Source organism: Physeter macrocephalus, chromosome 14 (genome assembly GCF_002837175.3).
Source record: "Physeter macrocephalus isolate SW-GA chromosome 14, ASM283717v5, whole genome shotgun sequence".
NCBI classification, from domain to species: domain Eukaryota; kingdom Metazoa; phylum Chordata; class Mammalia; order Artiodactyla; family Physeteridae; genus Physeter; species Physeter macrocephalus.
This window is the reverse complement of record NC_041227.1, coordinates 46,994,168-47,019,439: the sequence shown is the minus strand read 5'-3', so window position 1 is coordinate 47,019,439 and position 25,272 is coordinate 46,994,168. Positions and strand designations below refer to the sequence as shown.

General features: G+C 48.5%; 1 long non-coding RNA gene and 1 other non-coding gene across 3 annotated transcripts in view; one reads left to right on the top strand and one right to left on the bottom strand.

Moving 5' to 3' along the window:
* The window catches only part of LOC114487741 (uncharacterized), a 189,227-nt gene that overhangs the window by 38,224 nt on the left and 125,731 nt on the right, over nt 1-25,272 (top strand). The gene's annotated exons all lie outside the window — the stretch shown is intronic.
* On the bottom strand, nt 17,769-17,875 carry LOC112064865 (U6 spliceosomal RNA). The gene has a single exon (XR_002891719.1). It is a non-coding gene; the product is annotated as a U6 spliceosomal RNA (small nuclear RNA).

Genomic DNA, 25,272 nt, shown 5'->3' with positions numbered 1-25,272 from the left:
GATTCTTTCCTGAGAATATTGGGCGCGGGGGCATTCAGGCAACAGAGCAAACAGCTTGTTCTGGATGTTACTGTGGGGAAGTGGGGGCATAGCAACAGGGGCTCAGCCTGCAAAACCCCAGAACCACTCCCAGAGCAGCTCCAGAACCGCTTCTGGAATGGCAAGGAGAAGTGGGTCTTCCACCTACTAGACGCGGAGGAAAGGGGTGGGGTCTGCAGGGCTGCCCTCACCTTCAGGGACTTGCCGGGAGGCTCACAGGACTCAGCACACGTTTGTGTGCTCACGGCTGAGATGGGTCACGGTGCACAGTAGGGATGCACGGGTGGGAGGGCCCCTGCTCCAGACACGTCATGACCCTTCGTGCCCCCTCCTTCCCTCGAGGGTCTCTAGGGTGTCTCTTCCCCCAGCGAGGAAGGGCAGAACCATGACAGTTACCCCCACCCCCGTCCCCCCGGGGAAGCTCATTAGAGACTTGGCACCCGGCTGGGGGCTGGTCACGTGGTGTTGTCTGCCCTCACCCTCCAAAATGCCAGTGCCCAGAAGGGGAGCCGGGGTTCGGCGTGAACCACGTGGTTTGTGCAGACAGCACAGGTGCAGGGGGCTGCCTCTAACGGGAGGAGGGAGAGTTTAGATCTGGGCAGGGAGCTGCTCACCAGCTGCATTAGCTTCCTGGGGCAGCTGTGACAAACGGCCACAAACGGAGGCTCAGAACAACAGAAACCTGTCCTCTCAGTCCTGGAGACCAGACATCTCACATCAAGGTGTCCCAGTGCCGCGCTCCCTCCGGAGGCTCCAGGGGAGGGTCCTTCCTGCCTCTTCCAGCTTCTGGGGGCTCCAGGCATCCCTGGGCTTGTGACCACATCTCTCCCATCTCTGCCTCCATCTTCACCTGCTGTCTCCTCTCTGTCTCTCCTCTTGTCTCTTAGAAGGACACTGTCATTGATTTAGGGCCATCCTGATCCAGGATGACCTCATCTCCAGATCCGTAACTAACTGTACCTGCAAAGACCCTGCTTCCAAATAAGGCTCCATTCTCAGATTCTGGGGGGCATGACGTGGACATAACTTTTGGGGGCCCCCCATTCAACCCACTACAGCAGCCCAGTTCCCAACCTTGCTCAGGACAGCATCAGGCTGGTGATGTTCCGTCTTTCTGCACGGAGGTGTCTTTTGTTTCCTGTGGTGACAGTGAGGTTGGGTGGGGGCGCTGCTGGCCGACCTCCCGGTCATTCCAGGGACCACGCTGAAGTGTCCTCCCCGGGAGGATGCGAGCACGGCCAGGGCTCCCTGTGGTCAGTCACACCTCCCCACATCCCGCGGTAGGGCCACCTTTCCTGCGTCCTGGGGCAGGGTCATGCCTGTGTATACGGCAGGGCACACAGCAGTGCATGCAGCAGGCCTGATACCTGCCCTTGCCATGGAGCTGGGGGCTTGGAGATGGTGTAACATCCGACGGGACGTGGGGCCGACCTCGGGGAGGATGTTGGGCTGAAGCGTTTGGGAGCCACTGGAGGGAACCCTCACCTGTCTGCACAGGTGAATTGAAGACAGCGACCAAGGATGGGAAGGCGGGGGAGCCCAGGGAGAGTCCTGGGTCATCCCTGAGGCTGGACAAGGGGTGTGGAGCTGGGGGTGATGGCGGTGGGGAGAAGGGGCTGATGGCTGGTCAGTGAGGGGACGGACCATCCAGGGCAGCGGGGAAGGTGAAGACTGTGCCCGACGGGAGGACGGGGAGACCAGCAGGCGGCACTGCAGGCGTGGGTATCAGGGCTGCTCCCTGCTGTTTGGTGCCTGAGACCCGCACAGCTGGAAACCACCCGGTGTCTGGCCAGACCTCAGCCGGGAAGAGAAGGGAAGCCCCGTCTACACTGCTGGAAACACCAGCGCCAGGCATTCACCCTCCTCTTCACCCGGTGGGGAAACAGGCAAATTGAAGTGCAGAGTGATGGGGCTGAGGTGGGAAATGTGGGTGCTTGGAGACTGGAGAGGAGGGTTCCTGAGGGGGTGAGACCACAGGGAGCAGGGGAGGGATAGGGGGTGGGCAGGGGGGCGGTCAGTGAGCTTCCGGCGCTGGAGCACGTCCGTCCTCCCTCGGGCCAGCCCGCCTTCCCCGAGCCTGGGTCTTTAAACACTGGGGACCCTGGAAGAGAGTTTTCTGTCTGGCTGGTTCACTGAGGCTGGATGTTTGTGGGGACATGGCCAGCCTGGTGGCCCCGGTGAAGACATCGTTCTCTCTGGGGGAATGAGGTGGACACTCAGTCCCCGCTCTGTGGATGCTGTAGCCCTCTGGGTGTCATGTCTCTTCTTGGGGGTCGCTGGGGCTTTATCCTCACTCCATGGGGTACGGGAGGGGAGGGATGGATTCGTCCTGGCCTAGCTGTGTCTGGGCTCCTGGGGAAGATCTCTCTGGCCCACAGATTCACAGGCCTCAGTCACCCCTGCTCGACATCCCCCTCCAGGAACTCGGCACGAGGACCTGCCCCGTGAAACGGGGAGCCTGGGTCGGGGGCGCTGGTGGGTCACTTCTCAGATGACCACGCTCAGGTCTCGGGGTGGTGTGGGGTGGCCTGCAGCCACTCGCCGTGGTCGCCATGCCACTGCGACTCCTTTCTGGGGCCTGAGATGCCCCAGGGGTGGCGGGGCGAAGGTCGCCGTGACAGGGACGTGTGGGCTGGGGGCCCTGGGTCCCTCCCCGAGGAGGAGTGGGGGTCGTGCCCAGAGGGGAGGGGCCAGTGACGGTCCTGGGTGTCAACAAGCACAGTGCCCCCCAAACCCGGGCTGGGTGTGGGTTTCCTGCGGCCCCATCACTGCACACCAGATGGGGGGCAGGGGTTGGAACAGGGGACGTTTACTCTCAGGCCTGGAGCCCTAGATCAAGGTGTTGGGGGCCCGCCCCTCCTGCGGGTTCTGGGGTCGTTTGTCCAACTCCTTTGGGATGACGGGGCATCAGGGACAGGGCCTTCCTGGACCAGTCCTGGACTGTCTGCCTCCAGACCCAGTGTGAGGGATGCCAATCCGTTTGCCACTCGGCTGTGGGGCCCTTTGTTGCAGCTGCTGAGTCTTATCGTAAGCAGGACAGCGGTCCTGGAGGGGACATTTCTTGTAGTTCCCTTGGGTCTGGCTGCTCCCAGGACCACAGGTGTCTGATGTTTCCAGCCCTCCATTCCATGGGTGACAGCCAGGCTCAGCTCCATCCCACTCTCCTCTCCGGGTGCTTTTCTGGAAACTGATGCGTGAAGATTGATGCTCCCGACTAAATGAGTCTGGAGCTGGTATCTTCCTGGGGCACCACCACTCTCTCTCAGAGATGCAGCTTGTTTTGAAATATGCTGCACTGACTGTTTTCCTGCTAATATCTGTAGATTCTAATCAAATAGCTCAGGGAACAGGCCGTCTCATGTGTGGTGTAACTTGATTATTGCTGGAAAGATGAGTTTGGAACCGACAGCTTCCCTGCTAAGCTGACAAGTGTAAAACCTTAATTTGAAAAACCAACCAAATTCCACTCACAGTGTGAAGGCAGATACTGGGACTTGGTCAAGCCTGGGCCTGGGCCCTCAGTCTGGGGAGACAGATAGTTAGGACCTCACAAGTGTCTGGTCCTGTCCATGTGATTTTTATATGCCCTCCACCCGGATGGAGCCTGTGATTTTATGGGAAAAGGAATTCTAATACATATTAAATTATTAAACTTGATGATATTGTAAAAAGGTATATAGTTAGTTCATTTGTTCTTCATTTGTTTACTCTGTGTCTGCAAAGCGCCTCATAGGCTGGTTTAAAATAGAACGTTTAGTAGAAAATTTGAGGTCAGTAGGCCAGCAGATCAGGAGACAACTGCCATTTAAAAGAGAGTTTCGGGGCTTCCCTTGTGGCTCAGTGGTTAAGAATCCGCCTGCCAGTGCAGGGGACACGGGTTCGAGCCCTGGCCTGGGAGGATCCCACATGCCGTGGAGCAGCTAAGCCCGTGCGCCACAACTACTGAGCCTGCGCTCTAGAGCCCGCGAGCCACAACTACTGAGCCCATGTGCCACAACTACTGAAACCCGTGCGCCTAGAGCCTGTGCTCTGCAACAAGGGAAGCCACCGCAATGAGAAGCCTGTGAACCGCAATGAAGAGTAGCCCCCACTCGCCGCAGTTAGAGAAAGCCCGGGTGCAGCAACAAAGACCCAATGCAGCCAAAAATAAACAAAATAAGTAAATTTTAAAAAATTATAAAAGAAAAGAAAAGAGAGTTTCTACTCACAGTCCTGGAGGATGGGGAGGGCGCACCACGCAGGGCCTCACCACGCGGGGAGCACGGGGAGGGCAGGAGGCGGAGGAGCCTGGAGCTGTGGACGGACAGGAGCCTTCATCGCATCTCTGCGGAGGGAACGGCAGGCGGGGTGAGCAGGCTGAGGACTGGCCGCTCTGAGTAACTTTATGGGCTCTGAGGTGCGGGGGCCCTGAGCAGCCTGGACCCTGACCCTGGGGTAACAGGGCAGGTGGAGAGTGGCTTGGAGTGTGAGTCCAGTAGAGGACGTGGTTGGTTTGTATTTGAAGAGTGGGCCCTAGAAGGACTCTTCCTGGGGGAGGAGGGGACTGACAAGGCGGGCAGGAGGCCAAGTCCAGGTGACTCAGGACAGGGGAAGGGGGAATGAAGAGCCAGATCCCAGAGCCCAGGACGGATGAGGGCTCCCAGTCGGCCAGAACACAGGCTATGGTGGCGGCAAGATGCCCATAAAGGGGTGAGGCAGGCCTCACACTGCAGCCCCTGCTCTCTGTCCCCACAGGGTGCCCTGTGTTTCATGCCTCGGCCTGGGTGGTTGCCCCCCATCACTCTCTGTTAGGGGGATGCCCATTCATTCACTCATTCATTCATCACGTATTTGGTTCCTGCTCTGTGCCAGGCCCCGGCTGGATGATGGCTCGTCCTTGGAGGCCCAGCTCAGACATCACCTCCTCCATGAAGCCCTTTCTTGATCCCCATCCCCGCCTGCAGCCCCTCTGGCCTCACCAGGGACCCCCAGTGCTGTGATCACACTCTATCTCTCCAGCCTGTGAGATCTGTGAGGGCTCTGGGCCCAATGCAGAAAGGGGCTCAGAAAAATGTTATGAGGATAAAACACCAAATAGATGAAAGAATTAAACAGGGGCCACGTGTGCATCAAGATCATCCTTCTCTGTCATTCCAGGACCAGGGCTCCATCATTAATAGGAACCAGAGGGACCTGCTCTCTCCCTCATGCTCATTTAGACCATTAACAGTCTGGATTTTATTTTCCAATTTTAATCTTTTTAAACTTGGAAGCCATGTCACGACAGTGCCCCTCAGTAGTGAGAAACTTAGTCACCACTTCAGGAGTGGGAACCATGTCGTGTCTGAGCTGAGACTGGATGAGATGGAAATGCAGGATGTGGAGGAGGGGACGGCTCAGGGCCTGGGCATCGGGTGCAGGAAGAGGGGAGATAGAGAAGAGGAGGTCAAGACAGGAGGAGGGGAGACCAGGGGCTCCCAGGGTCCCTCCTGTCACTTCCCGCCGCCCCTGCCTCAACATGGGAGCCTGTTCCCCACGCTGCATCACACTTCCAGGCCCTCACATGGCTGGGCCTCCACCAGGAACCCCTCCCCTCCACTCACTAGCAGCAACGCCCTCAAATTTCAAGACCCTGCTCTTCTGGGGGCTTCTCCCTGAGCCTGCCTGCCCAGGGCACCCACCCCACCGTGACTCACTCACCTGCTCTGCACCCAGCTCTCCTGGTTGTCATTGCCTGAGGATGACCTGTCTCCCTGGGACATGGTCTACTCTTCGGGACCAGCTGAGAGACCAGCAGACCTCAGTTATAAGCTCTCTAAGTCTGCGTGACCCTGGGAGAGTTCCTGTCCCCTTGGAGGCTCCGTTTCTCACTGTGAAGTGTCTGGCAGTGGCCACCCCACAGCAACACTGAGCTGGTGGAGCTGCCGGAGGCAGAGCTGGCCGGGGGCCTGTGGCTGTGGCCTCAGGGCTGACCCTGGGACCGGGCCCCCATGGCCAGGGTTTGCGGAAAGCCTGGGTGCAGCAATGCATGAGGAGGTGGGAGAAGGGCAGAGGTTAGAGGGTAGCTTTGGAGCCAGAAGACAGGGCATCTAGGGGACACTTTCCAGAGCCCTTGGCCCTGGTCCTTGTCCACATCCACCCTTCCTGGCTATCTTCAGAGAGCACGCAATGAACCCCTTCTTTAGGGCTGCACTCTCAGCCCATTTATCCCACCCGCCCGGGGGGTCAGGGTAGGCTCCACATGGCTGTGGGCCTCATGTTGCTTGTGAAACAGTGAAGCTCCATGGGGCTAGAGGGGGGACTGCAAACTCAGATGTCTCCAGGGGCCAGGCAAGGAGAGGCCAGGGGAGAGCCTGGGCCCGGGAGAAGCTTAGAGAGTGGTGGTGACAGTGGCCAGCTGGGGATACGAGGTCCATCCAGAGGGGGCTCCCACTCAGCCCCAGAAGAGCTTTGCCCTGAGGGAATATTACCCAGGAGGCCAGATCTTCTCATTTCATATCAAAAACAAAGCTAGAAACCTGGGTTTCTATCTGAAATTTTCCAGTTTTTAAATGTTAGAATTAATTCAAGAAAACTAGGTTTGCCCCTGGGCCCTATTTCGAGGCCCTTGGTTTAAGATGCTTGACCAAGTGTGGGCTGGGCAGCTGCCCCAAGGCAGGGTCCAGACTGGATGCTTTGTCACCGTTCAGCACCCGATCCCAAGTCCCGGCCCGGTGCCTCCTCGTGGATGTTCAGGGGACGGCTTCATCCCCCAGGAAGCAGCCCCTGGTCAGGGTATGGAGGGAACAGGACTCTTCCGGGGCTGCCCTTTCCTTCAGCGGATCCTCGGAAGCTGGAGCTTTGAGACCCACCTGTTCCCCCCACGCCCCACAGCATTGATCCAGCCCTCTGTGCACCAGACTAGGCTTGCTCTGCATGCTGAAGAGCTGGAGTTGGCCTCCTCCAAGAAGCATCCCTGTGAAGGAGAGTGAGTGTGACTTCTCTGCAGCTGTAAACCTGTATTAAGCACCTGCTGTGTACTTGGTCCTAGGATGAGAGCTTGGGGGACGGGGGGAGCCTGGCCATCTGACCACAAAAGACCAAATAATGCCAGATAGAAGGCAGTGGTGTCCAGAGCTTCGAGGAGGAGGGAGGATACATGTGATGGCGGAGGGGGGCTGGTGACTGGGGTGGCCGTGGAGCATCACCACGATGTGATCTGGTGGGGACAGGGGACAGATGTGCTTGGTGGAACAGCATGCACGATAGCTCAAAAGGTGTGGGGAGTAGAGGGGATGTGACCCTGTCCCTATAGCAGGCCTTTTTCCCCCTTCCTCTGTAATGACGGGGCTGCTGATGAGCTCTCAGTGAGCTTTCCTGGGCCCTGTTACTAGTTGTCTGTTACAGACAAGGACACAGAGAGGGCAGTGGCCACCCAAGGTCACACAGCAGGGTATTAGAGAGCCGTCCTGGGGGATTCATTACTAATTCCTTAAAACTGATGAGGACACAGGGGCACAGAGAGGGGAATGGTGGCCCAAGGGGGCCTGTTACTAGTTCTCCATTACAGTGACAAAACTGATGACAGAGAGGGTACTGCTCACTCAATGGCAGGTGATCAGGGTCTTAATGAGCCTTCCTGGGGCCCTGTTTCTAGTTCTTTATTACACATGAGGACACTGAGGCACAGAGAAGGTTGTGGCCACCCAGGTCACACAGCAGGGTCTCAGTGAGCCCTCCTGGGGCCCTGTTACTAGTTCTGTATTACACGTGAGGACAATGAGGGACAGAGAGGGAGCAGGGAACCCCTGCTATAACCCAGACCCCACAGCCCATATCCTTTACAACCGGCTCTATGCTGCCAGCAGGGGTGCAGGCTTGGAATGGACGTTGAAAGCCGACTGAGCCCCAGGCCTCATTGAGTGCCAAGTCACCCTCAGGAAACACCCCTCAACACCTACTTGCTCACCCCCAGGGACAGGGACCTCATTGCTGATTTTGGAAGCTGGTTGGACCTCCCTGTTGATTGACCCTGGGGAGCCCGGAAGAGACTGTGGGAAGTCACAGGGCCCCTGAGGCTCCCTGTCCCCACCTAAGCATCTCTGGTCCCTCCGATTATCCTTGGCAAGGGGCTTGGTGACAGGAGGTGTCAGCTGTGCAGCCAAGAGTGCTGTGGAGACGAGGAAATGGTGGGCACAGTGCAGGTACATGCAGATGTTCAGGTGTTCACTCAACAAGTGTCAATTCAGCCCTCGCAGTGTGGCCGGCCTGGGCCTGGGCCTGGGCGTCCAGCAGTGAATATGACCCAGCCCCTTGAGCTGCCTGCCTCCTGGGAAAGCAATGCTCAGAGAAACAGGCCCCCAGTGCCCCCACCCTGCTCCCTGTGAATAATCACACTGAGCTGAGTTTGCAGCCGTAGGTCCCAGTGGAAGGTAAAGGAGTCAAGGGACATCCAATGTGGGCACTGACCATGAGCCTGGATGCTGGAGCTGGACAGCCTGGGGCAGTCACTTCACCTCTCTGTGCCTCAGTTTCCTCATCTGCAGAAAGGGGTGATGGTACTGGTACCTCCCCCACAGATTTCCATGAGGATTAAGTGGGTTCCTGCTTCTAAGGTATGTAGGACAGTGTCTGGCAGTGGGTCAGGCTGCCGCTCACCTCAGCAACAGTCTGTCCCCATTTTAAGGATGAAAAACCAAGGCTGAGAGGGGTTATGAGACCAGCTTAGGCTCACCCTCTCCTCATGCTGTGCTGATGTCCCCTCTCTGTCTAGCTTTCCTGCGTTCACCTCATCTCTCTGTCCCCTGTAACCACCCAGCAAAGTAGGTGCTAAGAACCTCTCATCAAGTTAATGCATGAACGAAGACAAGCCCTGCTCCCCGCCTTGTGCTTTCGGGACCGTGGGCTGGACTGGGGCATCGGGCTCCCCCAGACCATCCAGGAGAGGCACGGTGTGTCCATCACCTCACTCACACCCAGCACGGAGACGGTGTGGGGGCCAAGGGCCAGAGGGCACTGGAGTAACCCCTGGGGGAAGCACAGAGAGACCTCTGAAAGACAGTCTCCAGGCAACCAAGGTGTGGCAACAGTGATGCCCAGGAGGGGCAGAGGATGGAGTCCAGTCTGGCATCGCCCCCTGCTGGACATTGAGTGGGGGGTGAGAATTGGACAAGCCCAGCCCTGACTGGGTCTCCTCCTCATCCAGCAAAGGGAGGAGGAAAAGATAAGAAGACCAGTACAGCTGACCCTACGGCGCTCCCTGCGTGTCGGGTGCTGCTTCAAGGATTCTGTAGGTTCCTCAGAACCTTGTGAGGTGCCTGCTGATTCCAGCCCCATGTGTACAGGAGAACTGAGGCATAGAGGACACACGTATCCTCCCTCCTCCTCGCCGCAAGGACAGAGCCAGGACTCAGGCCAGAGTGTGTGCACTGGGCCCCTTGCTGAGAGCAGCCTCTGGGCATCACGGACCCTGGAAATGCCCCCTCCTCCCTCTTACGGCAGGTTCTGGGTCCTGGCTTCTTAGGCAGGGAGGCTCCCCGCGCCTATCCCTGGGCCTCTCTGAGGAACGTTGACGCGTGGGATTACAATGGCTCTGGGGAAAGGAGAGAGAGTGTGCGCTGGGCGTCAGGTCTGCATCAGACCCCAGCTCTGCCCCTACCAGCTGTGGGACCTGGAAACATTCCCTGACCTCTCTGTGCCCGACTTTCCAACCCTGACTCAGATGATTGCTGTGCTTGGCACACAGTAGGCCCTCAACCAGAGGAAAAAACCAGTCCTCCGCAAAGAACTGTACCTCTTACATGCCCAAAGCAAAGCATGTGTGCCACAAGTCAGCAAAGCTGATTCTTGACGAGCAGGACAAGTGCAATCTAGCAGCTCCTGCAGTCCCTGCCTGAGCCCTTTCCCTCCTCAGTGACAGTGGCTCGGAGCAGGTCACAGCCTCCCAGGAAGTCTGAACTGAGCTTTCGTGACTTGGGGGAATTCCCTGTTCCCCACAACTTGGTTTCCAGGTCCTTCCAACAAGGAACAAAAGCACCTGCTCAGTGTTTCAGCCGCAAGGTCCTCCCTTTACAAATTGCCCCATCATTGGGCACCGGGAGATGTGAATTCCAGAGCACAAGACCATCTGATGACTTCAGGGGAATCGTGCCCACCCACCACGACACACCTCATAGCCAGCCTCCTGGAAGAGGGCTCAGTGATCCACGGCCAAATACAGTTTTATGGGAGCACAGCCCCATCCACTATTGGAACTACATGTGTGAGAAACAGAGGATCCTGAGTGCCTGGACCCCCAACATCCAGAAAGCAGAGGTCAGGGCAACAAACAGGAGGGGAGAAAGTACTTTCAGATCAGATGTCTCATAAGGGGTTAACACCCCAAACATACAAAGAACCCCTACGATTCAACAGCAAAAAAACCAAGCAATCCAGTTTAAAAATAGGTAAAGGAACTAAATAGACATTTTTCCAAAGAAGGTACATGAAAAGATGTTCAACATCACTCATCATTGGGGAAATGCAAATCAAAACCACAATAAGATGTCACCACACACCTGTCAGGATGGCCATCATCAAAAAGACGAGATCAGTAGTGCTGGTGAGGATGTGGAGAAAAGGGAAGTCTGTGCACTGTTGGTGGGAATGTAAATTGGTGCAGTCACTGTGGAAAATAATATGATGGTTCCTCAAAAAATTAAAAATAGAACTACCATATAATCCAGCAATTCCAGTCCTGGGAATATACCCAGAAGAAACTAAATCTCTATGTCGAAGAGACATCTGCACTCCCATGTTCACTGCAGCATTTTTACAACCAAGATATGGATGTAACTGAGGAGGACCCTATGGGGCCTTCCTGCGTCAGACCCCTCCCGCATATTCTCTGCTGTAGCTCCTCTCTGACATACCCAGATCATAGTATCTCATGCATATTTCTTGAGTTTTTCAGATGCTAAAACCACCACCAAATGGAAGACATTAACTACCTGGTGACCATGAGCACATAGCCCCCAGGGCTTCTGGAGCCTAAGGGTTCATACTGTTAACCCCTGTGACACCTCACCATCAGGCAATCCGAGAATTGTGCAGGAGCTGGTCACATCCCTAGGACGCCCCTCCCTCACCTGGCCTTTAAAAATGCTTTGCTGAAACCCTTTGGGGATTTGGGGTTTTGGGGGCATGAGCCACCTATTCTCCTTGCTTGGCCCTGCTCCAAGCTTCAGCGTTTCAGTTTGTTTGGCTTCACTGTTCATAGGGCACACGAACTTGCATTCAGTAACATGGAAACAAGTGTCCATCGACAGATGAATGGATAAAGAAAATGTGATATATACATATTATATATATACATGTATAATGGAATCTTACATTTATTTATTTATTTATTTTTGGTTGTGTTGGGTCTTAGTTGCACGGCATGATTTTCTCATTGTGGTGGCCTCTCTTGCTGCTGGAGAACGGACTCCAGGCACGCGGGCTTTAGTAGTTGTGGCACGTGGGCTCAGTATTCGTGGCTTGCGGGCTCTAGAGCACAGGCTCAGCAGCCGTGGCGCACGGGCCCAGTTGCTCCGCGGCATGTGGGATCCTCCCGGGCCAGGGCTCGAACCCGTGTCCCCTGCGTTGGCAGGCAGACTCCCAACCACTGCGCCACCAGGGAAGTCCCCTATAATGAAATCTTATTGAGCCATTAAAAAAAAAGAAGGAAATCTTGTCATTTGCAACAACATAGATGGCCCTTGAGGGCATTATGCTCAGTGAAGTAAGTCAGACAAAGACAGCTACTTATGATCTCACTTATATGTGGAATCGAAAAAATAAACCAAACTCATAGAAACTCATAGAACAGATTGGTGGTTGCCAGAGGTTGGGGTGGGTTGAGGGTGGTGGGTGAAATGGGTGAAGATGGTCAAAAGGTACAAACTTCCACCTATTAGATAAACAAGCCCTGGGGATGTATGTACAGCAAGGTGACTGGTTAACACCACTGTGTTGTGTATGCGAAAGTTGCTAAGAGAGTCGATCTTCACAGTTCTCATCGCAAGAAAATAATTTGTAAAAACATAGTTGTAATAATATAAATGCTTGTAGCTTCACTCTTTCAGAATACATGGTACAAGAAGAATGAAAAATTAATTAGGGCCAAAATCCGAATGTACGTATTATTAATCTTGATAGTGCAAAGCTGTGGCTGATGGAATCTGGAAAGTAGAAGAAGGAAGACCAGTGGTGAGAAGTAAAATAGGTCTGAATATCCTTACCTTCTACAAAAAAAGACCCAAGAAATACTTTTGATGCTTATAAAACAAGAAAATGCCCTTTAAGATACCAGGTGACAAATCTGTTTCCCAGATTTTGCTCATATGAGCTTTATCATATCTTATACAACATGTACTATTATTTATTAAAATTTTCTTTTATTTGAAATTATCTCTTAAGCATAATCTTCATATCACTGTGAAGCAGGAAAAGCCATTATTTTTGCCATGAATAGGAGTTATTTATAATGGCAGTAAGTTGATTTAATTTAAACATAAAATTTAAAATAACCAACATAATAAAAATGTATCAAAATAACTTATAAAAATATATACATGATAAGTAATTCCTTTCTGAAAAGGATGGCTCTCTTTGTGATGATATAATAATCAAGAGTTAGCTTGGTGGTGTCAGCAAAATGGTAGAAAGCTGGGGTAGCTACACTTAGACAAAATAGACTTTAAGACAAAGACTGTAAGAGACAAAGAAGGTTCTAATGATAAAGGGATTTTTCAAACAAGAGGATATATCATATGTAAATATTTATACACCCAACATAGGAGCACTTACAGATATAAAGCAAATATTAACCAGCCTAAAGAGAGAACTAGACCACAATACAATAATAGTAGGAGACTTCAGTATCCCACCTTCAACAATGGATGGATCATCCAGAAAGAAAAGCAACAAGGAAATACTGGACTTGAACCATACTTTAGACCACATGGGCCTAACAGACATGTATGGCACATTCCATCCAACAGTAGCAGCATACACTTTGTTCTCAAAAACACATGGAACATTTTCTAGGTTAGATCATACGACAGGTCACAAAACAGGTCTTAGCCATTTTAAGAAAATTGAAATTATACCAGATATTTTTTTCTGGCTACAGTGGTATGGAACTAGAAATCAGTAAAAGGAGGAAAGCTGGAAAATTCACAAATATGTGAAAATTAAAAAACACACTTCTGAACAACCAATGGGTCAAAGGAGAAATCAAAAGGGAAATTTGAAAAAAAAAAATCTTGAAACCAGTGTAAAAGGAAACAACATATCAAACCTATGGGTTGCTAAAAAATTGGTTCTAAGAGGAGAATTTACAGCAATAAATGTATAAATAAAGTAAAAAGTAAGATCTCAAACAACCTAACTTTACATCTCAAGGAACTAGAAAAAGAAGAACAAATTAAGCCCAAAGTTAGCAGAAAGAAGAAAATAACAAAGATCAGAGCAGAAATAAATGAACTAGAGACCAGAAAAACAATAGAAGAGATTGATAAAACTAAGAGCTGGTTTTTGAAAAGATAGAAAAAGACAACCCTTTAACTAGACTAAGAAAAAATAGAGAAGACAAATAAATGAAATCATCAATGAAAGTGGAGACATTACCACTGCTACCACAGAAATGCAAAGAATCATAAGAGACAACCATGAATAATTATATGCCGCAAAACTGGACAACATGGAAGAAATGCGTCGATTCCTAGAAACAAACAACCTATCAAGGCTGAATCATGAAAGAGAAAATTGGAACACACTGATAATGAAGGAGATTGAATCAGTAATTTAAAAAATTTCCCGACAAAGAAAAGCTCAGGATCAGATGATTTCACTGAGCCATCTGTTTCAATTCAACCAAACACTTAGAGAAGAATTAATGCCAGTCCTTCTCAAACTCTTTTAAAATTGAAGAGGAGGGAATACTCCCAAGGAGTATTTCACAAAGAAAATACCTGTAGAAGATACAAGAGTAAATGAAATCCATGGCTTTCAGGAAGTGCAGGCCAGGAGCTGGAAGCATATCAGGGCAAGCCAACTAATTTCCACTTTCTCTAATTCTCCTCCCTCACCCTTATCCCTATTCTCAGCCTGTCTGCTTCATCATTATTTCTCTGCAGACATTCTGTTCTGACTCGCAGTGTTCATGGCTAATGGTGAAAATGTCAGAGCTTCAGAATTTACACACCCTATGATCAAATCTCCCATGGGGATTCATGACATCTCTGCATTTCAGTTCCAAATTCTTACAAGAGAAACTATCTTATTGGCTCAGTTTGGCTTTATTGGTAAACCTGAACCCAAACATCTACCACTATGCAGGTGGTGCTGGTGGTTATAGCTTTGCAGGCATAAACAGAGCAGACAGTGGGAACTGGAAAAACACTCCAAAGTGCACCACGACATCTCTGTATATTACTTAGGTATCTGCATAGACAATATTGATGGCCCAGGGCAATCTGGGCAACTTTCCGTGTGTTTTCTTAAAATTCGCTTAGCTGATTGGTGACTTATGGATCATAGAGTGATGGGGAAAGTCTGGTGATTTGTGCTTACAGCAAAGAAAGCTGTGTTTGGATATTTAAGCTGTGTCAGTATGAGGCAGAGAAAGGCATGATTTAAATGGTGTTATGAAGATAATTTTAGCATTTGTTGTTGTACTGAGGTAAAAAGAATAACCTTTGTTTTTAGAGGATAAGGAAGAGATAAGTACAGTTTTCAAAAATTGATTTTTTTAAACTTTAAGGATTGAGGTTTGTTTTTATTGCCCTTATTTCAAGGTCAAAAGGATAGAAGAATTTAGAGTGGTTGAGAGGTGTGAAAGTCAGTGCTTTTTGAGAAAATATGACTATTGAAGACAGTCTTAAAGACAAAAGAAGGAATCAGTTTATTATGTATGTCATGAGTGGTTAATTCTAAGTATGGGAGAAGGAAAGAAAGATTGCTGAAAGGTAAGAAAAAATAAATGAGGAGTGTGAGAAGCCTATTTGGCCCAGTTTAAAAGAATAAATAAAGGGAAGGAAAAATCAATACAGATTTATTCCTCAAGTTCATCTGGAAGAAAAATAAAAGTAATTGGTGAAAATAGCCAGAAAGTTTTTAAAGAGAAAGAACAAGGAGAATAAAGTGTTTCTCCTTATATAAAAATAAACTGGAGAGCTACAACAATTAAAGCCATGTGGCACTGGTCAAAAACCTAAAAAATATATCAAACAAAATAATGAGTCCTGAAAGAGACCCTAAAATTAAAAAAAAAAAAAACAACTTTGGGGGCTTCCCTGGTGGCGCAGTGGTTGAGAGTCCGCCTGCCGACGCAGGGGACACGGGTTCGTGCCCCGATCCGGGAAGATCCCACATGCTGCAGAGCAGCTAGGCCCGTGGGCCATGGCCGCTGAGCCTGCGCGTCCGGAGCCTGTGCTCCGCAACGGGAGAGGCCACAACAGTGAGAGGCCCGCGTACCGAAAAAAACAAAACAAAACAAAACACAAAAACTTTGAAAATAGGATACAGGAAATATCACAAATCAGTGATGAAATAGGATGGGGGAAAAGGTAGATCCTTGATTTACATTATATGCTCAAATAAAATCCAGCAAAAAGGAACAAATGGAAACAAAACAAAAGAAAGAAGTAATAGTTTTCGATAAACTAGTAGATGGATTTTAGCTGAATTTGGGTGGGGAATGACTTAACGTAAAAGCAAGGGAAGAAATCACAGTTGCTCAGCCTTGCTGTGTCCCTCTACCCAGGGGAGAGCTAACCGATCACAAAGTGAGAGCTGACTTTCTTTCACCTGCAGAAATTGTCTCCTGAAATAGGCAGGTCTGGATTGGCAGGATCAGGACCTGATGGCTCAAAACTGTTTCTCACACTGTGATCAGTAGAACAACTGCATCAAAATATCCCGAGATAAACTGTTAATGAAGGAATCAAGGAAGGAGGGAGGGAGGAAGGAAGGGAGGGAGGGAGGAAAGGAGGGAGGAAGACAAAATATTTTTAAAAAGATTAAAAAGAAATTTAGATTCTGTCTTAAACTGAATTAAAGTCTCTGGCAATACAGCTCAGGACTCTCTGTATTTTAACCCACATTTCAAACATAATAGCAAGTTTTGAGAATTATTGGCTTAAAAGAAATATTACTAAGTGGACTATAAGGAGAGTGTTTTAACAGCGGTGTTAGAACATTCCACAGCACCCCTACTGTGACCTCCCAGGGATGTCCACAGAAAGGTGTTGGGTTCTGGTTAAGGACAAGGCAGATTCTCTGCCTCTGACCCCTCTGACCCCTCGACCTACCCCTCATACCTCCTGCCATTCCGTCTGGTTCACAGCAAGCAGTTGGCACGTTTGCTCACAATCAGTGGGTAAAAGTGCAAAAGAGAAATCTATATCGTATCTAGGAGGATTTCCCATCCCTTGCAGAAAAAGTAAGCTATCTGCCATTTGTTATCACTGGCTTTGTGAACAAATTCCTGTTGACTAGGTCCAAAACAGAATTGCCTCATGCAATCTTCATTTCACCTTTCTTCTAAGTTTGAGAGGTTAGAAAGCCGGACACTATATTTTCCAGGCTTCTTTGCTGTTGGAGGTAAGGGATGAAAATTAGGTTCTGCAAATTGGATTGACTCACATGATATCCAGATCCTAGGAGCTTGGTGAAGGCTGTCTTCCCATACACTCTGCCGGTAAGCCAGGGGGCTCTGCAGCACCTCCCCAGTATACTTTCTTGCAGGTTCTCAGGGTAGAGACACCAGTGGCTTGTTGATTTGGGGGGAACTCCAGGGGTGGTCTCCGAGGCGGTAGTTCTTCTGGTGGGTCAGATCTACAGTGTTCTGACAACCAAGATCCTGGAAGTCCAGCCTAGAACTGCTCCGTTAGGATCCACAGTGACTGTGTAGCACCTAAGACCCTATATTAAACCCCTTCCTGCCTAAAATATGCAGAGTGGCTTCTGTTCTTACACCAAACTCTAAAGGACAGAACAATAAAGAGTGTCAGGGATTCACCTTTAAATGTCTTGATCAGGTTTAAAAATGCCAGTTTCACTGAAGAATGACCTCAAAGAAGCAGAAACAATAATTAATTTTATTATTTACTCTTAAATACATGTCTTTAAAATTTTCTGCATGATGAAATGAGAGGTAGGCATAAGCACTTCTGCATGCCAGACTGTGTTTGTCTAGAGGAACAACACTTGTAAGGTTGTTGAGTTGTGAGATGAACTAGTTACTTTTTCATGAAACCTCATTTTTACTCTTAAGTAACAACTGACAGACAAAACAAGGTTATTCAGATTTGGGTATTGGCAGATATTTTCTCAAAAATGCACAAAATAAATCTGTCATTGCAAGGGAAAACCACTTGGTAATTGTTGCCAATGACACAATTTGAACTTCAAAGCAAAAATTAAAATTTTGGGAAACGTGTGTCCACCACAGTGGGCTTGACATTTTCTCAAAGACTTTTTTTTTTTTTTTGATGTTCTAGTCCTTTACTGGATGAATGTTGATAACAGTAATAATTGTATGCCCTTTCTAAATACATTGAATAGACATTTACAGTTTGCTGTGAGGAGAAGAAGAAATGAGTAAGGTCATTGTTTTTGAGAAGTTTATAATCTAAGAGGGGAGGTACGTACTATACATTATGTAAACATGAGGACTGAGTAACTGTGATGTACAGTGGTACTTGATAAGTAGCGTAGAACAATGTCTGGGGAGTTGAGAGGGGCAGAAAAATATGGAACGCTTCACGAATTTGCATGTCATCCTTGCACAGGGACCATGCTAACCTTATCTGTATCGTTCCAGTTTTAGTATATGTGCTGCTGAAGTGTGCACTAAAGACTTTTCTGATGACATTGGTGGTGAAATTACTAAATACATTTTTTCCTATTGTAGGATATAATGGAATATGTTAAAACCTGGGAGGTCTACATAACTCAGCAGCCAGTGCTTTCCAAACGGTCAAGGGATAATGTTACAAAGCCATGCATGGATAAAGATCCATTCAAAGTGCAATAGAGACCAACAGATTTTAATGTAACAGAGAAGAAGTTCACTGATGTGTTTTCAGATTTCACAGAGCAACTAAACTTTAAGAACTGTCACTTGTCAAGTTTCAATGTAGCATCAGAGAAGAATATACACGAATATTTGAAAAGGCTATGTGTCTGTGAGGGTGGATTTTCTTCATGTACTTCAACCAGAGCAATGTCTTGAAATAGATTGAATGTAGAAGCGGACATGAGAATCTAGGTGTCTTTTATTAAGTTCTATACTAGATATGCAACAATTTAAAACAAGGCAATTATTCTCACCAGTTTTCTGGTTTGGAAAACAATGATACTTTTCATAAAAATACGTTATTTATGTTAATATATAATGCCTTTATTATTGCTATTTTAATACATAAAGAAATATTAACATTTTTGTTTTCAATTTATAATACTATAAATATTGAATCTCAATATGGATCTTCAATAATTTGGGAGTGTAAAGGGGTCCTATGAACAAAAACCTTGCGAACAACGGTTTTAGTGTGCAATTCAATACCACATGTCACCAGGAGGTGGCGCCACGAACATACAGTGCATGCTCCCCAGCCCTGGCTTAAATTTAAGGCTTCGAGGATGGTCCCAAACCTGCAGGGAGGAAACAAGCACAGTTTAGTGGCAGCACCTCCATTAGTGAGTGCTGGCCCATCTGCACCCGACCTTGAGGCTGGAAAGCATCTCTGGATTCCCAGCTGTTAAACGAGATCAGACTTTTCCCTGAAGGAAACCCTTCTACTTCTCTGGCCACTCTTTGCACCAAGAGAACGATTTCTTACTGTGAACATCAAGTTACTGTGAGACTTGGCCCTGGCTTTATCCTTCACTGTCTGCAAACTCAATTTCTCTCACTAAATTTATAGAAGCCGTTCTCTGCATGATAACTCACAATTCTGTAGGTATCATATACATAGAAGTGCCAATTTCCTAGTATCATGAAAAAGTATATGATAGAGTATATATTCATGCAGGGTGTTCCTTGGGAAATTTGTTCTGAAAAAGCCACATCATTCCAAAGATGTAATGCGTACCACCTGGAATGTAATTGTTATTATTGTAGACTAAACTCTGTAAGGTCTCCATTCCTAATCATCCAGCCCCATGTGCAATGCCCTAAAATGTTGATGTTTCCCCTCCATGTATTGATGTCAGTGCATTCAGAGATCATCCATCCCGTCTAACTTACAGTTGCTCTAAACAGTGAAATGTGAGGATATTATTGTACTGAGCTTCAGTTCTGGAGCAGAGCCACTTCCTTTACTGACCTTTTTTCTGTTTCCTGTTCTGCGTCTGAATCCCCCTTTCTGTGCTGGTGCAGGCTCACTTCTTTGTTCCTCCTGATTTTCATTCCTCTGCTTTCCTCAAGGGAATCCCTGTGCCTTGTGCTGACTTAACACCCCCTGGCCTCGCTCTGGATGACTCACACTCACTGCCCTCCACCTGCCACCAGACGAGAAAAGGCAGTGGCTCTTTCTTCATCTGCAGAAGAGGAACCCCATCTATATGGAATGTATAGAAGAGAGTATAATTTCCTGGGGTAACTCACTTATCACAGTCCCTTCTACCCTGCCTTCCAGAGAGCCAGGTAAACTAGCTTGACCATCAATGCCAGAGTTGGTTGATATCCAAGACCAAATCTAGTGGACTGAGAATTTCTGGGGGCTTCAGTTTCTGGAGTCTTCTCAGCCTCTGGGCTCTGGCTTCCCTTCCTCCCGGTTCTGTTCTGTCCCATGATGTATGAACCTCAATACCTTCTTTGTGTTTTACCAGAAGCCCGCCCGCTCAAAGTACTGGTGAGCGCTGTGCACTTGTGGGACACTTTAGGGGAGTTCACAGGAGGACATCGATAGAAATCACGTTGCCATGGAGTCGTAAGCTTTACCATTTTCCTTTGCCAGATCCCCCCTCACCTGGTCCCAGCCACCTCCACCTTGCTTGCTCTTTTCTCCCCATTCTTCCTTTGCTCTCATCTCTCCCTTGTCTTCCTGAATCATAAGGACTTTTCCTTCTTTAGGAAGAAAGGGTGCTTTTGCCTTCCCTTCTGCGGCTTGGTCCCAGGAAGGACCCCCTCCTTTCACGTGTCACCATTCATCCTGGTATATATCAAGTTATATTCAGAAAAACAAAACAAAACAAGAGAAGCTCTTTTGGCTAAATAACTGATGACAATTTTTCTATCTCATTATTATTTTAGCTTGCAGCTTCTATTAAATTGGGATCCCACAAGCAGACCTCAATTCAAGAGTTTTCACGAGAGTGGTTTATTTGGGAGGTGGCAGTGAATGGGAGGAAAAGCAATAAGAGCAGTAGAGCACTTACAGATGAAGGTGCTGGAACATTCCTATACCAGTCTTTATGGGACACATGCTTTCATTTCTTCTGGGAAATGCCTGGCGGCAGAATGGCTGGGTCATATGCAAGATTTAGGTTTAATTTTTTAGGAGATTGCCAAACTTTTCCAAAGTGGTTGTAACCTTTTACATTTGCATCAGCTGTGTGTGTGTGAGGGATCCAGTTTTCCAGGATCTGTATGCTGAAAACTACAAAGCAGTGCCGAGAGAAATTAAAGGAGCCAGGTGCGTGTTCGTGGGTCACAAGGCTCAAGGGTGTTAAGGTGTTCATTCTCCCCAGACTGATGTACAGATTCAATGCAATACTGATCAAAATCCCAGCAGGCATTTTTAGGAGTAAAAATTGATAAGCTGATTTGAATATTCATACAGAAATGCAAAAGACCTGGGGCAGACAAAAAACTTTGAGAAAAGAACAACAGAGTTGAAGGGATAATTTGACCTGATTTCAAGAATTCTCATAAATATGGGCAATGTTTAAAAATTCTGAGGCCCAGTCCATGCTGCAGATGGTTTAAATCTCAGTCTCTAAGGATGGGGCCCAGCAGCAGGAGGTTTTGAGGCCCCCTAGCTAATTCCTCTGTGCAGCCCACACTGAAAATCCCTTTTAAAAGATTCTTAAGTGAATATATTTCATGAGATCACTAGGGGGCATCCTAAGCTTATGACTCTCAGGGAATTGCCCTTCCATCTAATAGAGGGTCACCCTGACAGCCTAATTTTTTCAGATAATCCGATAAGTGGGGGGAAGGAGGAAAGAATAAAGAAAATAAGACCGATGGTCACTGCCTTTGGTAGTACTTTAAAACATGCATTAAATATTCACAGAGCATGGGGATTGAGAATGCCTTTATCGGTTTTTGATTCTGTGTCGATGGCATCTTGGTGTGAAAAGGAGCAGCGCGCTACTTACAGATCTGGGTGGCTGATAGAATTTTAGACTTAGCCTGGCATTTGAAACCTTATCAAACTTGGTTCTAGTTTAAACTTCTATGCTCTTCTGAGCTCTCCCAGACCCCTACATAAACCCTCTGTTTCAGCCACCCTGAAGGGTGGTAAGGTCTAGTGTAATCACCTTTTTCCAAACTTGATGTCCAACTCCCTTTGACCTTTGAGTTCCCTGGACAGAGAACGCTCAAGTTGCCCGTGCCCAGGTCACCCTCTGGTTCCCTCCAGCCCTCAGGGACCCCTCCCTCCCCAGAGCCCCGTAACACCTCGTCAGGACACTCACTGGGAACTTGTTACAGGACACTTCCTGTAATTTTGAATTGCTTCATACCTTGTCTGATTGACCATTTCAGAAAGCTCTTTGAGTCCTGGGACCCCACCTTTAATTTAATAACCGTTGGTAGTGCTTGCATGTAGATGGTTGATTGACATTTGCTTGATGAAAAATTTTGTTATGACTAGTTGATCTTAAAGTGAGCTTCCTGAGAAAAGGGCAGTTTTTACCCTAGTGCTTAGCATCCTGTCTAGAACAGTGCGGGCCCTTGATACATGAACGTTGCCTTGAGATAAATGTGTCCACGTTCAATATTTCCTTGCTTTAAGCTGAGTCTTTTTTCTCCTCCTCCTCCTTTTTCTCCTTCTCTGACTTTTAAAAAGACAGCTTGGTGCAATCTGCCTCTGGGCTGCTGTGTTTCCTTCCCTCTTCCTGCCTCCCCTCCCCTCTCCTCTCTTTCTTAATACGTGTACATCTGTGGTAGAATAAAAAACATGTGTTTGGTCTCTGCCCCCAGTTTCTGGCACAGAGGTTCCAAAACCCTTGTAACTTCCTGAGTGACAGGGATGCTGGGAGCATCTTTTGTTCTACTATTGGGTTTTTGACCCCAGTTCCTGACATGGAGCTCCTGAATTCCTTGGATTTCTGGGTTGATAGGAACATATTTTGTTCTAACGAGGTGACTCTGGGCGGGCTCCCGGATGGCTTCAGGATGGAGGCTGGTCACCAGAAAGACAAAGACATGATTAGAAGCTTGGGACTTTCAGCTCCATCCTCCATCCTCCAGGAAGGGAGACTGGAGATTGAGTTAATGATGGATCATGCCTACATGGTGAAGCCTCCATAAAAAAAATCCCTAAACTGTGGGGTTCGGAGAGTTTCTGGGCTGGTGAACACATCCACGTGTGTGGGGGTGATGCACCCCAACTCCACAAGGACAGAAGATCCTGAGCATGGGACCCTTCCAGACCTTGCCCTATGTACCTCTTCATCTAGCTGTTCATCTGTATCCTTTATCATATTCTTTATAATAAATGAGCAAATGTAAGCATCTCCCTGAGATCTGTGAGCCATTTCCACAAGTTAAGGAACCTGGGAAGGGTTGTGGGAACCTCAGATCTACATCTGGTTGGTCAGAAGTACAGGTGGTGTGACGACCTTGGGAGTGGGGACATCCTTGTGGGGCTGGTTCCCTAACTGTGGGGTCTTTGCTGATTCTGGGTAGTTAGTGTCAGAATTGAATTAAATTGTAAGACACCCCCTGCAGCTGAGGTCGGGAGAATGGCGGTTGTTAGAAGAAAAACCCTGCACATTAGTGTCAGAAGTACTGTGAGAGGAGAAATTGTTTTCCTCGAGCTTTTTTTATTAACACATTAAATGACAAGACTGAAGTAGTGATAAGCAGAATAGTCGAGATACTTACAACTCTGATGCTGTCTGCATGTAGCTTGATGTTATTGGTGACAGAGTCACAGGAACCACCAGTGCTACTCTGGTTTATCAACTGACATTCACGGTTGAAAGCAAGGAGATATTGAACAAAATGTTAAATTGTGGTAGAATTCAGTGAACATGAAGATGTAATTTCTCAGGACTTCCCTGGTGGCGCAGTGGTTAAGAAGCCGTCTGCCAATGCAAGGAACACGGGTTCAATCCCTGGTCCAGGAAGATCCCACATAACACAGAGCAACTAAGCCCATGTGCCACAACTACTGAAGCCCGCGTGTCTACAGTTGGTGCTCTGCAACAAGAGAAGCCACCGCAATGAGAAGCTTGCACACCGCAACAGAGTAGCCCCCACTCGCCGCAACTAGAGAAAGCCTGCGTGCAGCAACGAAGACCCAGTGCAGCCAAAAATAAATAACTTAAAAAATATGTAATTTCTCCCCATATATGCTCAAGAATCCTCCCCATTCTATCTAGAAACCTCTGGTGCCAGGGGAGAGGTCTGTGGTCTCCCAGGTTAAAAACCTCTCTTGCAGCACAATATGTTGAGTACATATTTTTCTTTCATGGTCAAATGAATTCTCTTTTTCTTTTTATTAAAAAAATTCAAATCTTCAGAAAAGTTTCTAGGCTGCTACCTTTGAGTGTAAGGTCCCATGGGAAACCTGAGGCCAACATCGGTGGTTCTCAAACTTAAGCATCAGAATCACCAGGGCTTTTCTCCTAGGACTGCTGATGCAGGTGTGGGCTGAGAGTCTTAATTTCCAGCAAGTGTCCAGGCGATGCTGATGTTGCTGGTGTGGGATGCTTCTTGGAGAACCACTCCCTTATAAGAGTTTGGCCTTCTGACATGCCGAGGGCTGGAATTGGGTGAGTGACCAACTGGGAAGGAGAGTTGGACACAGTCCAGGTGGAGCAGGAAGAGCTGCTGTGTGTGCTTGTGACATGAGGGGGTTTTGGGGGAGGGTAGCAGAGGGGATGGGCTACATGTGCCACTGTAGACAGAGCCGGGTGGCAGGTGACTTGGATGTCCCACCTTACTTTGCCAGCAGCTGGGGCTGTCACCCTCCAGCTTGCTGACATTGTCCGGAGCCAGGACTTCCACCTGCATCACCTGTGCCCCTGCACACAGGGAGAGTGGCACCCTCAGTGGCAGTGTCTACCCATCGCGGTCCCTGAAGATATTCCCAACCTCCCTGTTCCCACACCCACGTGCTTCCAAGTGGCTTGAGAGCCTGCCGCCCACAGCAGGGACCCACTCACTGCATCTCACTTTAAAAGCCACCTCGACCTTTCCTGTCTCACCCTCTCCTCTCTCTCCCCCCCTGCTTCCTGGAATCACCTTCCAAATAGAATGACCCGCTTACCAGTGCTTGCCTCAGGTACTCTTTGGGGGAAATGAAACCGAACATGTGCATTCAAATCCTGGCCTGCCCCTCACTCTCTGGGTGCCCCAGGAGTGAATCAGTCTCTCGAGCTCTGTTTTTGCATCAGAACCTCGGGGACCACACTGCCTACTTCCCAGTTATTGCCAGGATGGATTAACATCATATTCAGGAAGCACCCTGGGCCAGTACCTGCAGTGGGTACAGGAGCTCAGGAGCATTTAGTACCCTCCTCCCTTGAGACTGTCTGCAACCTGGGAGGAAGGAGGAAGAAGGCAGAGGAAAGAATTAATTTGTCAGATCCGTGAAGCCCGCAGGCGCGGGGTTCGCATCCCTGCAGTGATCCGGTGTGAGTGTGTGGGTCGCGCGGCTCCATTCCCCGAGGATGCAGCTTTCACTCTTAGAGAATCGGACTGACAGTAAAAACATGCATGGTGGCCTTGCATGCTTTGAGCCGTCCTGCTTCTGTCCTGGGATTTAAAAATCCTCATCTGCAGCACCTTCTCCCACAAAACATATTAGGTTTTAGCTGTTGAGTTTTGAGTGGGGAAGATTGCCTCATTGATCATCTGACAACACGCCCTTGCCTTTTCCCTCATCTTACTTCAGGAAGTGGGTTTGCCTTTTTTATTTTTTATTTTATTTTTATTTTATTATGTTTTTTCCTTTAACATCTTTATTGGATGTTTGCTTTACAATGGTGTGTTAGTTTCTGCTGTATAACAAAGTGAATCAGCTATACGTATACATATATCCCCATATCCACTCCCTCTTGCGTCTG